Below are 13,405 nucleotides of genomic sequence, written 5' to 3' on the forward strand. Positions count from 1 at the left end.
CAAACAGCCCTGTGAGAGAGTACACTGTGTGTGTGTGTGTGTGTGTGTGTGTGTGTGTGAGAGTACACTGTGTGTGTGTGTGTGTGAGAGAGAGAGTACACTCATGCTCTGCCCAGGCTGTTCTCTGCACCCTGACAATTACTGCTATATATACCACTCTAAATGAGAGCCACCAACCAGCATGATTATAGGGTGGAGCGGAGGGAGGGGGGGGCGGAGGGAGAGAAGAGGGAGTTGGAGGGGGGGGGGGGGGAGAGCTAAGAGAAAGGGGAGAAAGAGAAAGGGAGAGAGACAGGGAGAGTGAAGCCTGATTATACATGGTAGTATGACGGTGTTTAAGAGCTGATGGTGATTCTACAAAAAACAACGGTTCCCACTTTAACCATTTTTCAAAAGATGTTCAAAAATATCAGATGTAAAGCTTGTGAGATGTGAGTCTGTATATCTGCTGTTTTAATAGCCAACGCTAAGATGACAAAGACGCTTTTGTGGGGTTGAAAATGGGCGGCGGTGGCTCAGGGGTAGAGCGGCCGGGTGGCAACCTTGAGGTTCCCAGTTTGATCCCGGGCTGGAGGGCTCCCCCAGAGTTAGTGCCGAAGTGTCCTTGAGCAAGACACTGAACCCCTAATTGCCTCCGATGAGCAGGTTGGTGCCTTGCATGATTTCGGTGTGTGTGTGTGTGTGTGAATGGGTGTGTGTGAATGGGTGAATGTGTGTGTGAATGTGTGTGAATGGGTGAATGTGTGTGTGAATGGGTGTGTGTGAATGGGTGAATGTGTGTGTGAATGTGTGAATGTGTGAATGTGTGTGTGAATGGGTGAATGGGTGTGTGAATGGGTGAATGTGTGTGTGAATGGGTGAATGGGTGTGTGAATGGGTGAATGTGTGTGTGAATGGGTGAATGGGTGTGTGAATGGGTGTGTGAATGGGTGTGTGAATGGGTGAATGGGTGTGTGAATGGGTGTGTGAATGGGTGAATGGGTGTGTGAATGGGTGAATGGGTGTGTGAATGGGTGTGTGAATGGGTGAATGGGTGTGTGAATGGGTGAATGGGTGTGTGAATGTGTGAATGGGTGTGTGAATGGGTGAATGGGTGTGAGAATGGGTGAATGGGTGTGTGAATGGGTGTGTGAATGGGTGTGTGAATGGGTGAATGGGTGTGAGAATGGGTGAATGGGTGTGTGAATGGGTGAATGTGTGTGTGAATGGGTGTGTGAATGGGTGTGTGTGAATGTGTGTGTGTGAATGGGTGAATGGGTGAATGTAATGCACAATCTATGTAAAGCGCTTTGGATAAAATAAAATGCACCATTTAAAATGCACCATTTACCATTTATTTATTTGACCCTTTAATATGACACAGATGCTTTCCTGTGTTTTAATGGGATAAATGAAGCATGAGAGAGAGTGTATACTATAGCCTACTGGGTGGAAAAAGACTGTATTATAGCAGAGGTGGTGTGACCTAACCCTAACCCTAACCCTGCACATAGGGCCTCATGGAAGATCCTTATATTGATGGGTGTCATTCACATCCTTTATAGCACATAATTCAACTCTAAAGGCTTTCATCTGAGGTCTGAACAGTTTCAATTTCAAAGTGGTTAAGTGGGGGGTTTGGTGAGGGGGGGGGGGGGGAACACCGCAGGGGTGTGGGAGGTAAGAGAGATGACCTCTGGTTGTACGTCTTTTACCTCATAATGATATCTGAGCATCGCCCTCTTTCCCTTTTTCTATAAAACATGTCTTTACAGCAGAGATGTAAACCTTATGAGCAGAATGTGGTGACTGACTGTTAACATTGTGTGAAGATGTGCTGCCCTCTTCTGGATTCAAGAGGAAGGGCACACTAATATACTACCTATAGGAGAGAGAGAGAGGGGGGGGGGGGGGGGGGCGATCATGACAAAGTGCAGCCAATGACGTGAGGTCAGAGTATTACAGATATTGATTGATTGATTGAATACTTTATTAGCAGTTTTCAAATATAAAAAATCACAGTAAAGTACAGTTCAATACAAGGTCTGCTGAGAGGATTTTAAACCCAAGAAAGCCTATGGCTTGTTTCCATTGGGGTCCTTTGTACTCAATTCATCGAAACATTAATGACAGACAATTATACAATACTATGCAAAACATCATATAAACAGTTTGAAAACAAAAATATATACAGTAAACAGTTGGAGGGGGGGCTAGGCCTAGGGGGGGCTAGGCTTTGACTTTTACAGAGTCCAGTTTCGAATTGCATCTGTAGGTACTCTTTTAGAACGGTTATGAAGGAGAGTAGGGATTCACACTCCTTCATGACTGTTGGTATACAGGGCATTCCACATCTTAGTGGCATAGCAGGAGAACACATTCAACCCCCTGTTAGAGCCAAATCCAGGTTGGACATGATTAGTGGAGCTCCCTCTGGTGTTGTGATTGTGGACTTGATTCACGTTTTTGAAGTAGTTTGAAGGTACATGGGTGTGGTCTGTGGTGTGTAGTGTGTCTTGTAGACCAGGATAACCCACAGCTAACCCACACAGTGGACAGAGAGGACAGAAGGTATAGCAGGTCAGGCTGTAGCAGGAAGGGAGAGACGGATGGCGTCCAGTTTGACTGAGGATGAGGGAGTTGGAGGGCCTGACTCCGACAGACCGAGAGAGAGAGAGAGACAATTATGTCCCCCCCCCCACCACCCCCCCCATATCACTTTCAGTCTCCTGGCTGCTGCCTAGAATTGGGTTTTGTCACTTTGGGCTGAGTCATGACCCGCTCGTCGGTGAGAGGGCCGTCCTCCTGCTTGGCGGCCGGGGATGTTATTTCATTAGCTGGGGAACTGGTGGTGACTTGTCACAAGCCAAAAAATAGCAGACCTACAAGCTCACACAAGGTGTTTCATCCGTGAGCTTGTAGGTTGCCTGTATTCTTCTCCCCCCTTAATGGTTCACACAGTCTCCGGGTAGACCGTGGCGAGTCGAGTGCAAATGGAAATCCAGGTATAAGTGAGAAGTCGAGGTTCTTCTGAACTCTCCTCCATGTGTGACAGAAAGCCAGGCCTGTGGGGGAAAGGAACAGGATCACATTAACTACGGGGCCCGTTCTCATCGTACAGAGAGCCCACGCTCGGCCTCACTTCAGCGGCTTGCATAATTGGAACCATCTTGGCATGAAGATAGACTCAAGGTGGCATATCAATGGACGCGCGCTCGCTCCAAGGGCACGCAGATAAGAGGGGAGGGGCGGCTTTTCTTAACGGGTCGTGTCGACGATAGGGTCACTGGCCCTACCTTTAACCCTTTGAGACCGGGAACGCATCTGTGTCATTTTAGCTCATCAAAAATAGCAGATCTACAAGCCTCATAGCGCGGCACCGAGTGCCGCACTACGAGCTTGTAGATCTGCAATTTTTTGGGGGAAAAATCGTGAAAATGTGTGCAAATCTTTGAATATATATATTTTTAAAGCGAACATTTTTAACTCTGTTACAACTTCTGGGGGTCCCTGGAACAAGATATTTTGAGATGGGGTCCACCGCCAAATACAACATTTTTTGAGAACCACTGATATTATAACAACATACATTTAAAAAAAACCTGTTATGATTTAGAAGACGTAGGCCTACAGTATGTAGAATCCCTAGAAGCAAAGATTGACTTACAAATGTTCGCTTAAAAAATGCGTATATTCAAAGACCCACGATTTCACCAGATTTTTCCCAAAAAAATGCAGATCTACAAGCTCATAGCACGGCACTCGGAGCTTGCATATCTGCTATTTTTGAATAGCCCAAAGACATCTAAAAATGACACAGATGCGTTCCCGGTTGGAATGGGCTAATAAGACAGCGGGGAGGGGGAGTCGGCTCCCATACAAATAACCACGGCAGAGCGGCGATGCGTAGCCTGGTAAATACAGTTCACTTCCAGCGCCGCTCGTCCCCAACTGCAGCCTAACAGCAGACACAACCAACAACACACTTCATTCTGTATGCATGTATGGAGAGGAGAGGTGGGTCAGTGGACTGTGTCCTTCCTCCCTCATCGCTGCTTGAATTAAAGGAACATGAGCTATAGAGCGCTGGGACCGCTTACAGCGCCAGCAGGCCAGAATATGAATGGGTTTTAATGGAACTCTTGGGAGTGTGAAAATGAGGCCCTTAATGATATTTATATCTAATGTATGACCCAAGCATCACGGGATGTGTGTCCAGGCTGACCTGAACTGACCCCCTCACCCTCTCTCTCTCTCTCTCTCTCTCTCTCTCTCTCTCTCTCTCTCTCTCTCTCTCTCTCTCTCTGTCTCTCACACACACACACACGCACACACACACACACACACACACTCTCTCTCTCCCTTTCTCTCTTGCTCTCACTCACTCACTCACTCACTGTTTCTTTCTCACTCCTTCCTCTCTCTCTCTCTCGCACGCACGCACGCACGCACGCACGCACGCACGCACGCACGCACGCACACCCTCTCTCCCTTTCTCTCTCGCTCTCACTCACTCACTCAGTTTCTTTTTCGCTTTCTCACTCTCTCACTCTCACTCCTTCCCCTCTCTCTCCCTCTCTCTCTCTTTCTCTCTCTCTCTCTCTCCCTCTATCTCTCTTTCTCTCTCTCTCCCTCCCTCCCGCATGGCAATAGGAGGTGTTGTGAGCTTGTAGATTGGCTATTTTCTCGCTGAAGTATAGCAGGTATACTCCGTGCCTCCTTCTTCTCCTTCTCCACCACACTGCAACAGTATCTGCTCTACTGTACACTACAGTGGGGGAGGGGGGGGGGGGGGGAGGGGCGGAGGGGGGGGGGAGCGCTGCACAAAATCAAAGCGTATGCCAAGCCGCATTAACCCTGCATCCTTATCGCATGGTTGTTTTTCTTTTTCTAACTTGAGACATTTTATGAGCGTGAGCTGTCATCATCGCCCCCTGGCCTCAGGACGCAGTTATAACGCCGTGCTGCATCACTGTTCAACACTGTTTACGAGATAACGTTATGGCTCAACACGTACACTATGAAGAAAGGTCACTCTCACACAGACAGGACTTACTGTACTTACTTAATTACTCTTCAATTCATTACATGAATCATTTATAGCCTAATTGGTTTTAATGAATCAAATTGCCAAAAAATACTGAAAATAGCAGATCTACAAGCTCACATTCATTGTGACAGAGGGGCTATTTTTTTTACGGGACACTGTTGTACGACAATAAATTATAGAGGGCTGAAGAGGTTAATCAGACTAATCAATTTAGTTGATTAGGCTATAAAAAAATCTATACATTTTTTTCCCGTTGATTCGTTGATGTTTAAAAACGTAATGAGATGAATTGAAAAAGTAATCGATAAGAATAATCTCGTTATTTAAAGTAGGGTTGATGTTGCTGTCCGTGGGTTGGAGGTAAGGGTTAGGGAGTTGCAGTGGTGGAAAGGAACTAAGTACATTTACTTAAGTACTGTACTTAAGTACAATTTTGAGGTACTTTTACTTTACTGGAGTATTTCCAATTTTCTCACACACACTGGAATTCTGGACGTTTACTTGTAACAGAGTATTTCTACATTGCGGTATTGATACTTTTACTTAAGTAAAACATTTCAGTACTTGTTCCACTAGGGGGTTGTGTACACAGCTGGCTTGTAGATACAGCTGGTTGGAGGTGGAGGGTCGGGTCCCATCGTGGTTTAGTGTCTGTCTGCCAACCAGCAGGCTGGCCGTGGCCGCGGGGCGTGCTCACTGCTCACTGACTGGCGCTGGCTGTCTCTGACTGGCTGAAACAAGCCAGAGTGTTTACGTTCACCATGTACCGAGTACAAGAATTACTCACCGGGCCAGAAATGTGTAGCCTGGTAAACACCCCCTCCCTCCGGAAATCTCATGCATTGCATTGCATTTGGTTTCAGGAAGGAGGGTCTGGGATTGCTCACAGAGTAAAGCTGCCCGAACCGCTGCGCATACGAACCAATCAGCGGCTGCTAGGGGCGGGATCATCCAATCACCTGCCTAGTAGCTTGAAAAAATGAAACTCCGTCTGTCATCGATTCTGCGCCCGAAGTCTCAGATGCAAGTATGCTGTGAAACAAAATGTGTGTCGCAAGCTTCTTCCATTTGACGGAGTGAGGTTAAGAAATGTGACCCTGTGTATTTCCATAAATACCTGCCCTGAAATATCTCAAATTGAGTGAGGACATCATTAGCTTTTAAACAGAATGCTACCTGTTATGATGTAGGTGGGAAACATACCGTATTATAATTGAAGTCATCTGGGGTGGGCCACCAACTCAGCTGGGCAGGAACCTCCCAGAATGCCTCGGGGCACATGTTGCCTTTATTGTTTTATTGTTGTTCATTGCATTGTTGTTGTTGGGGTTAATGTGTTATTGTGTGTGTGTGTGTGTGTGTGTGTGTGTGTGTGTGTGCGCGTGTGCGTGCGTGCGTGCGTGCGTGCAGCTGATCTAGCATTCAATTTTTTTAAAGATTTTTTGGGGTCTTTTTTATGTCTTTATTTAGAGAGGGACAGTAGGCTGACAGGAAATGGGGAGAGAGATGGGGGGGGGGTGGCCCGCAGCAAAGGTCGTCAGGAACGGGAGTCGAACTCACGACACGCTGTCTAGGGTGCGGCCTAGGGTGCCTGGACCGTCACGCTACGCCCCAGGCCCTGATCTAGTATTCTACTAGGCTGATCAACATCATATTTCTTAAGCATGCTTACAGCTGGACAAGAACCTACATTCCTGAAGATTTTTCAAGTTGGTCGACCTCTGACTGACCTCTGGACCTCGTAATTGTCCCTTCAGACTTTGGGATAAGAGACGCTTATCCCAAAGCGGCGATGATTAGGTGATCAGGGACATCCCCAAGCTATAGACTATGAGGTCACTGAAGCTATGAGGTCACTGAAGCTATGAGGTCACTGAAGCTATGAGGTCACTGAAGCTATGATGTCACTGAAGCTATGAGGTCACTGAAGCTATGAGGTCACTGAAGCATGGACCTTATCTGGAATTATTTCAGAATACAAATCAGATGATGTCAGACGATTGTTATCATTGATGAAATAAAGGCGATAATACATGGCAAATATTGTACTTTTACTCCACTACAATTATTTGAAAACTTTAGTTACTAATTACTTTGTAGATTTTGATTATTATTACAAAACATACATTAACCACATCAACCCTATATACATTTTGGCCATTTGAAAATAGCAGATCTACAAGCTCACGAGCTTGTAGATCTGCTATTTTCAAAAGATTTGTATACATTTTATACATTTGAAAACGTGTGAAATGGAACATTCTGCATATGAGTACTTTATACTTTTGGCACTTTAAGTACATGTTGATTCCAATACTTTTATACTTTTATTCAAGTAAATTTTGAATTCCGGACTTTTACTTGTAACAGAGTATTATTTCTGCAGTATTGATACTTTTACTTAAGTAAAGCATTTTAGTACTTTTTCCACCACTGGGGAACACATTGGTTAAACAATATGGTTGAATATTCAACACCTAAATGTAGTGTAGTACAGAAACATTTAGTTGTTTTGTTTTGACAAAGATATCCATTCATTCTCTGTTGTCAGGTGTTATTTCATGTAGTAAAAGTTCCAGGAAGTCGGAACTTGTAGAAAAGTTCCAGGAAGTGATGTATCAGCAACAGCTGTTCCATTCTGGGTGTGACAGAGTGTTTGGTGTGTTTTGATAAAGAGACTGTTAAAGCCTACACTGTGATCCAAATCACAACTTTAAACCATTGAATAATGTGGCCTCTGAACTTTAAGACCCGAATAAGGGAAGTTAAGAAGAAATGAAGAAGATATTCTGATGGTGGATATTAAACTGAATCAAACAAGAAGTCCCGCACACTGTATCTTGCTGTGGCAACTCACTTTTTTCTCATTAAAAAAAGTGAGTTGCCACAGCAAGATACAGTGTGCAGGACTTCTTGTTTGATTCAGATTATCTACTATCCAACGCACCTGAAATAAGCAACAGTGGATGTGCGATTATTCTCTCTACATGGATATTAAACTGAAACAGATTAAAGGAACAAAGCCTCCTGACATAGAGGTTGGGTGAGAGGAATATATTTTTTTCTTTTCATGCAATGCATTGCGACTTTGAGGATTACTTGATTTTTGGACAGTCAATAGATTGGCAGTTGTTGTTGCATATCACTGGATTGGAAGCATTCAGTGGGCTTTAAAGGAACATTACTTTTATGAAGAATGGACAAAAGATAATGGGTTTACTCATTTTCTGTTATTTGTAAATTGGAAGTCAATGCACTGAATGATTATTTGAATTGAATGATGAATTTGTTTGATACATTTTGGGAGGAGCTGCTACTGTGTTACAGTATAGGCTAATATGTACTGTGTTACAGTATAGGCTAATATGTACTGTGTTACATAGGCTAATATGACCCCAAGGATCAACTATAGGGATGTGTGCTAAAATCTCCACACGGGACGAACAACCTGTAAATGGCAAAACCATGAGATTCAAGGTGGCATCTCTAAATGGGACCTGGACCACGGCTGTGGTCATACAGTCAGCATGTTCAGGTTTTGGTACCCAGCATTGGCCAGGTTATTGCGTGGGTGAGATAGGACCCTCTCTCTTCATCTCTCTCCCTCCCTCCCTCCCTCACCCCCCCTCTCACTCTCACTGACTCCCTCTCCCCCTTATCGCTAGTCGAGCTCTGGTCTGACATCAAACGTAACAGAAACAGATGCCCAACAATGGCGAATTACACTGACATTAACCATTGTCTTTTAGTACAGATGCACTGACCAACTGGACATTGTTTGTATGTCCAGTCCATATATGGGCATATCTGCGCACCCGCCACAGACAGACAGACAGACAGACAGGCACACACACACACACACACACACACACACACACCCACACACACACACACACACACACACACACACACACACACACACACACACACACACACACACACACACACACACCTTGAACTTTATATCGACCTCTTAATAACAAAACATTAGAAATGGAAGATTACTTGGTCAAGTTTCTTAATCCATCAACAGACCTGATGAGACATTTGCCTCAAGATGGATTTTGAGAAAAACCACGTGGACCTCTGCTAATCATAGAGGTATAATATAACTAGAGGGCGGATTGCCCCGCCCCCAGCTATCATTTCAATGAATGTGCTCAGTGGCGTTTTGAAGCACCCGGAAACCTGCCGGAAGTAGAATTATTGGTTTGATTTTGTACCCCCATAGAGTTATGAGCATGCGCACTAGTGTCCTTTTTGCGTTCTACGGCAGCCCGTGTGTCAAGGATTGAACGCGATATATTTATTAAATACACTCGAGATGCCTATGTATAACTAAATGCATATGTGTTTATGTATAATATGTTTACATATTTATATCTATATATATTAATATCTCTCAGCATGTTTTGCGCGTGCATGTATTTCTCCCCGCCTGCAGTTCCAGCTTTGGCCACTGGGGTGGCAGCTTCAATGTTTCTCAGCAACTCTGGGGGCTTGCTGCTAATGCATGTCAGTGGTTCTCAACCAGTGGTCTGGGGACCACCAGTGGTCCTTGAGGGGGTTCCAGGTGGTCCCCAGCTAAATGATGGAGAGTTGGTAACCAAATGGACCCTTATAGATCTTTAACTCTTGAGAGCGTAAAATGAAACCAAATGAACCCGTAAGGGTCCATTTGGTTTCATTTTACACTCTCAAGATTGAATTATTGTTAAAATCTGCATTACTTAATTAAATAATTGTTATTTTGATCAACGTTGGCCTGTTATCTCTCCTACGGTACCACTTCAATACAACATGGAATTGTGGACAAAATCTTATCCAACGATAACAAAATATTCTAAGTCTAGGGTCTGAGAGTCTAAATCTCATCAAATGGTGGTTCCGTGGCTGAAATGCCAAATAAATATTGGACCTTGATATGAAAAAGGTTGAAAACCACTGCTGTACAGTAGTTAGTTGTTATCTATTCTCCGGGCCCTGCAAAGTAAATATGCCTCAGCACCTCTTGGGACTTTGTGTTGGGTGTGTGAGTCCCTGGGGACAGATAGACCCCTCAGCTCTGGGCTGTGTAACATCCTGGAGTGTACCAACTTAGATGGGAGGGCCTTCTCCATTATGTGTAGCATCCTGGAGCGTACCAACTTAGCCGGGAGGGCCTTCTCAACATGCCTCCTGGAGCGTACCAACTTAGCCGGGAGGGCCTTCTCAACATGCATCCTGGAGCGTACCAACTTAGCCGGGAGGGCCTTCTCAACATGCCTCCTGGAGCGTACCAACTTAGCCGGGAGGGCCTTCTCAACATGCATCCTGGAGCGTACCAACTTAGCCGGTAGGGCCTTCTCAACATGCCTCGGGGAACACACACACACACATGCATGTTTATTGTTTTTACTGTTGTTCATTGTGCTGACATTCATATTTGTTATGGGAAAGGGGTTGTGTGGAGGGGATTATGTTGTTTTAGGTCATATATATCCACCATTACAGCGGTTATGATATGTGTTAAATGTGTGTGAAATCATGGCTGTAAGCACCCCCCCCTCTCTCCTGTTTGAGCTTTATTAGAGGCGTTTATATAATGCTAACACTGCAAAGAACTGCTTTCCTGCATCAAGAAGTTGTCATGCATGTGAGGCTTCATGGGAATCTTCTTCCATTATAATATTCCATCAGGGAATACCTATTTCATGCTGTAAAAATAATGTGCACGCTACAGTGTATGACATGGATTTCTGCAGTTAAAGGGGTTATGTATGATTATTTTCCATCTAGATCAGGGGTCTTCAAGGTTTTTCAGGCCAACTAGGACCCCCTAGCTGGGAGAGAGATGAAGCAGGGACCCCCCACTACATATTGGATTCGTGTTAATGTGTATTTTCAGACATTTAACCACTTAAACCCTCAGTACTTAGTAAACTTGACCGTTGGCTCTGTACTTGATCTGCTCTTTTTTCCGCTCAACACCAAACCTCTTTGCCAAAAATAGCCGATCTACAAGCTCTCAACGCCTCGCAGCGCGAGGCGTTGAGAGCTCGTAGATCGGCAATTTTCAGCTAACGTTCCCCTCAAAATAGGGATGCTATAGGGTTCAAATGGTTAGTGTAAAATAAAAATCACACCCTGTGTGAAGTGGGCGGTGTCTTGCTAGTTAATCACAATACTGAATGGAGTCAACCAATCATGTACAAAAAAATTATACATTTATTGAAACACTCTTTATGAAAGTCATATTCCGATGGTTAAAAAAAATACCACTTCTAGGAAGACTTTCTATTTTCTTCTCAATATCGGTTTTCCCTTTTCTCATTTCAGCCATAGTGATCTTTGAGTTCTTCTTTACTGTTCTCACGAAATGGACAGTATCTAAGTAATATACTAGTGTCACATCACAGTGGTTTTAGATTAGTTTCGTCATATGTATCACTAGCCAATCACAGCATGTGTCTTGCTAGCTAATCACAATACTGAATGGAGTCAACCAATCATGTACAAAAGATAAATACATTTATTGAAACACTCTTTATGATGGACGAAACCATAACTTAAAAAAAAACAAATTTATGTTTTTTTTTTAAGTTATGGTTTCTTATATAGGGCTATGCACATGTGTCATGTGACACTGGCCAATCACAGTCCTGAATAGATTGTGATTGGCCAATCACGGTGCAGTAGGCGGGGTAAATTTTTGGGCCAATCACAGCCCTAGGATAATTGTACAAATTTCCAAACCTCACTTATAGGGGCGGTTTCACCGCCCAAAAAGTCCCTATATCACACAAAGATTTGACAGCCCCCCTGTAGTAACACTGCATGAGGACCCCCCTGGGGGTCCCGGACCCCCTGTTGAAGACCCCTGATCCAGACAGTTGTATCTACTGGTATAACATTACAACCAGCACACCCTCTCCACTACAACATTAAATGTACTGCATGATGCAACATCCAACATACGGCAGCCGTGGTCCCTTGTGGACCCTACGGCAGTCAACAGCTCCACTAATCATCATAATTACAGATATTACTATAGCCCATGCTAATTAATATTATTATTATATTTACTATAGCCCATGCTAATTATGGTACCACTGCGACTCCGTTCCATTAATGCATGCTTAAACAAACTGATTTCAGATAAGTTTGGAAAGAAAACGAATTTATGGTTGTTGAGGGGAGATCAATCAGTCAAGTGTGTGTGTGTGTGTGTGTGTGTGTGTGTGTGTGTGTGTGTGTGGTGTGTGTGTGTGTGTGTGTGTGTGTGTGTGTGTGTGTTCAGTAATTAATATAGAGTGCAGTGAGAGATGGAACCCGGTGCTTCTCCCTCCCTCTCTTCAATTCTCCTTCTCTTCCATCTCTCCGTCGCCCCTGCACCTCCCCTCCCCCACCCCCCCCCTCCCTCGGCGCCGCCACATTATTTATCTGTGCTGTCACACTGTTGTTGTGATTATGGATGTCATACAGCCATAAAGCGCTCGCCGATCAATAGGCCTGAAATTAAACCAAAAAATGAATTTCCGCAGTGCCGGCCACATGCACTCCTGAGCAGGAATTACCTCTGTGAGAGAGAATGGCTGATTACACCGCTGAGACAAACACAACCTCTATGGAGACACTATAGCAGAATGGATGAAGTTTTGTGGAGGGGGGGGGTGGGTGTGGGGGGGGGGGGGCTGCTGTACAGGACACTGTATACAGTGATTCTCTACCTTTCTACCCTAACGTCCCCCCCTTTTAAGGACCCCCAGTTTGAAATGCATTTGATTTGATTTGATTCTATAGACGTCAGACTGGAAAAACACATGTTGTTACATCATGTTGTTCATCTGAGAAACGTCAAGGACACAAACACAAGAAAGTCATGCGACTTATTTCCATTCTGGTCCTTGGTCTGAGACGAACAACATGGCAACAAAATACATCCAGGCAGACAGTACAGCAATACATAATACAATCAAGAGCTACAGCATAAATATTAGAATCACATTACTAATATAAGTGACCCTACTATTCTGCAACATTTTCTAAAAGCCATGCTTTGACCCTTATCTTAAAAAGGAGAAAGGCTGCTGATGCTCTTTATAGTCAGTTTACTGCTCCTCCAAATCTAAATGAGCGTTTCCCCAGTTCAGAGGTGAACTGAACGTGGGCGTGGTCAGGTCTGCTACAGTATGCTGGCTCTGGTTAGGTGGGAATGGGCTTCGCTACGCTCCTGAAAAAGCTTCAGAGGTACACAGGGGCGCTGTGTGTTGATGTAGATGTTATAACACCAGGTTCAGCTGTAGTTGAACTGACCCGGCTGCCAGAGGGAGCCAACACAACTGCTGGAAATGCTGTTTTCCAACATGGTCCCTCACAGACATGGTCCCTCACAGA

Source organism: Gymnoscopelus braueri, assembly GCF_963280865.1.
Source record: "Gymnoscopelus braueri genome assembly, chromosome: 14".
Lineage (NCBI taxonomy): Eukaryota > Metazoa > Chordata > Actinopteri > Myctophiformes > Myctophidae > Gymnoscopelus > Gymnoscopelus braueri.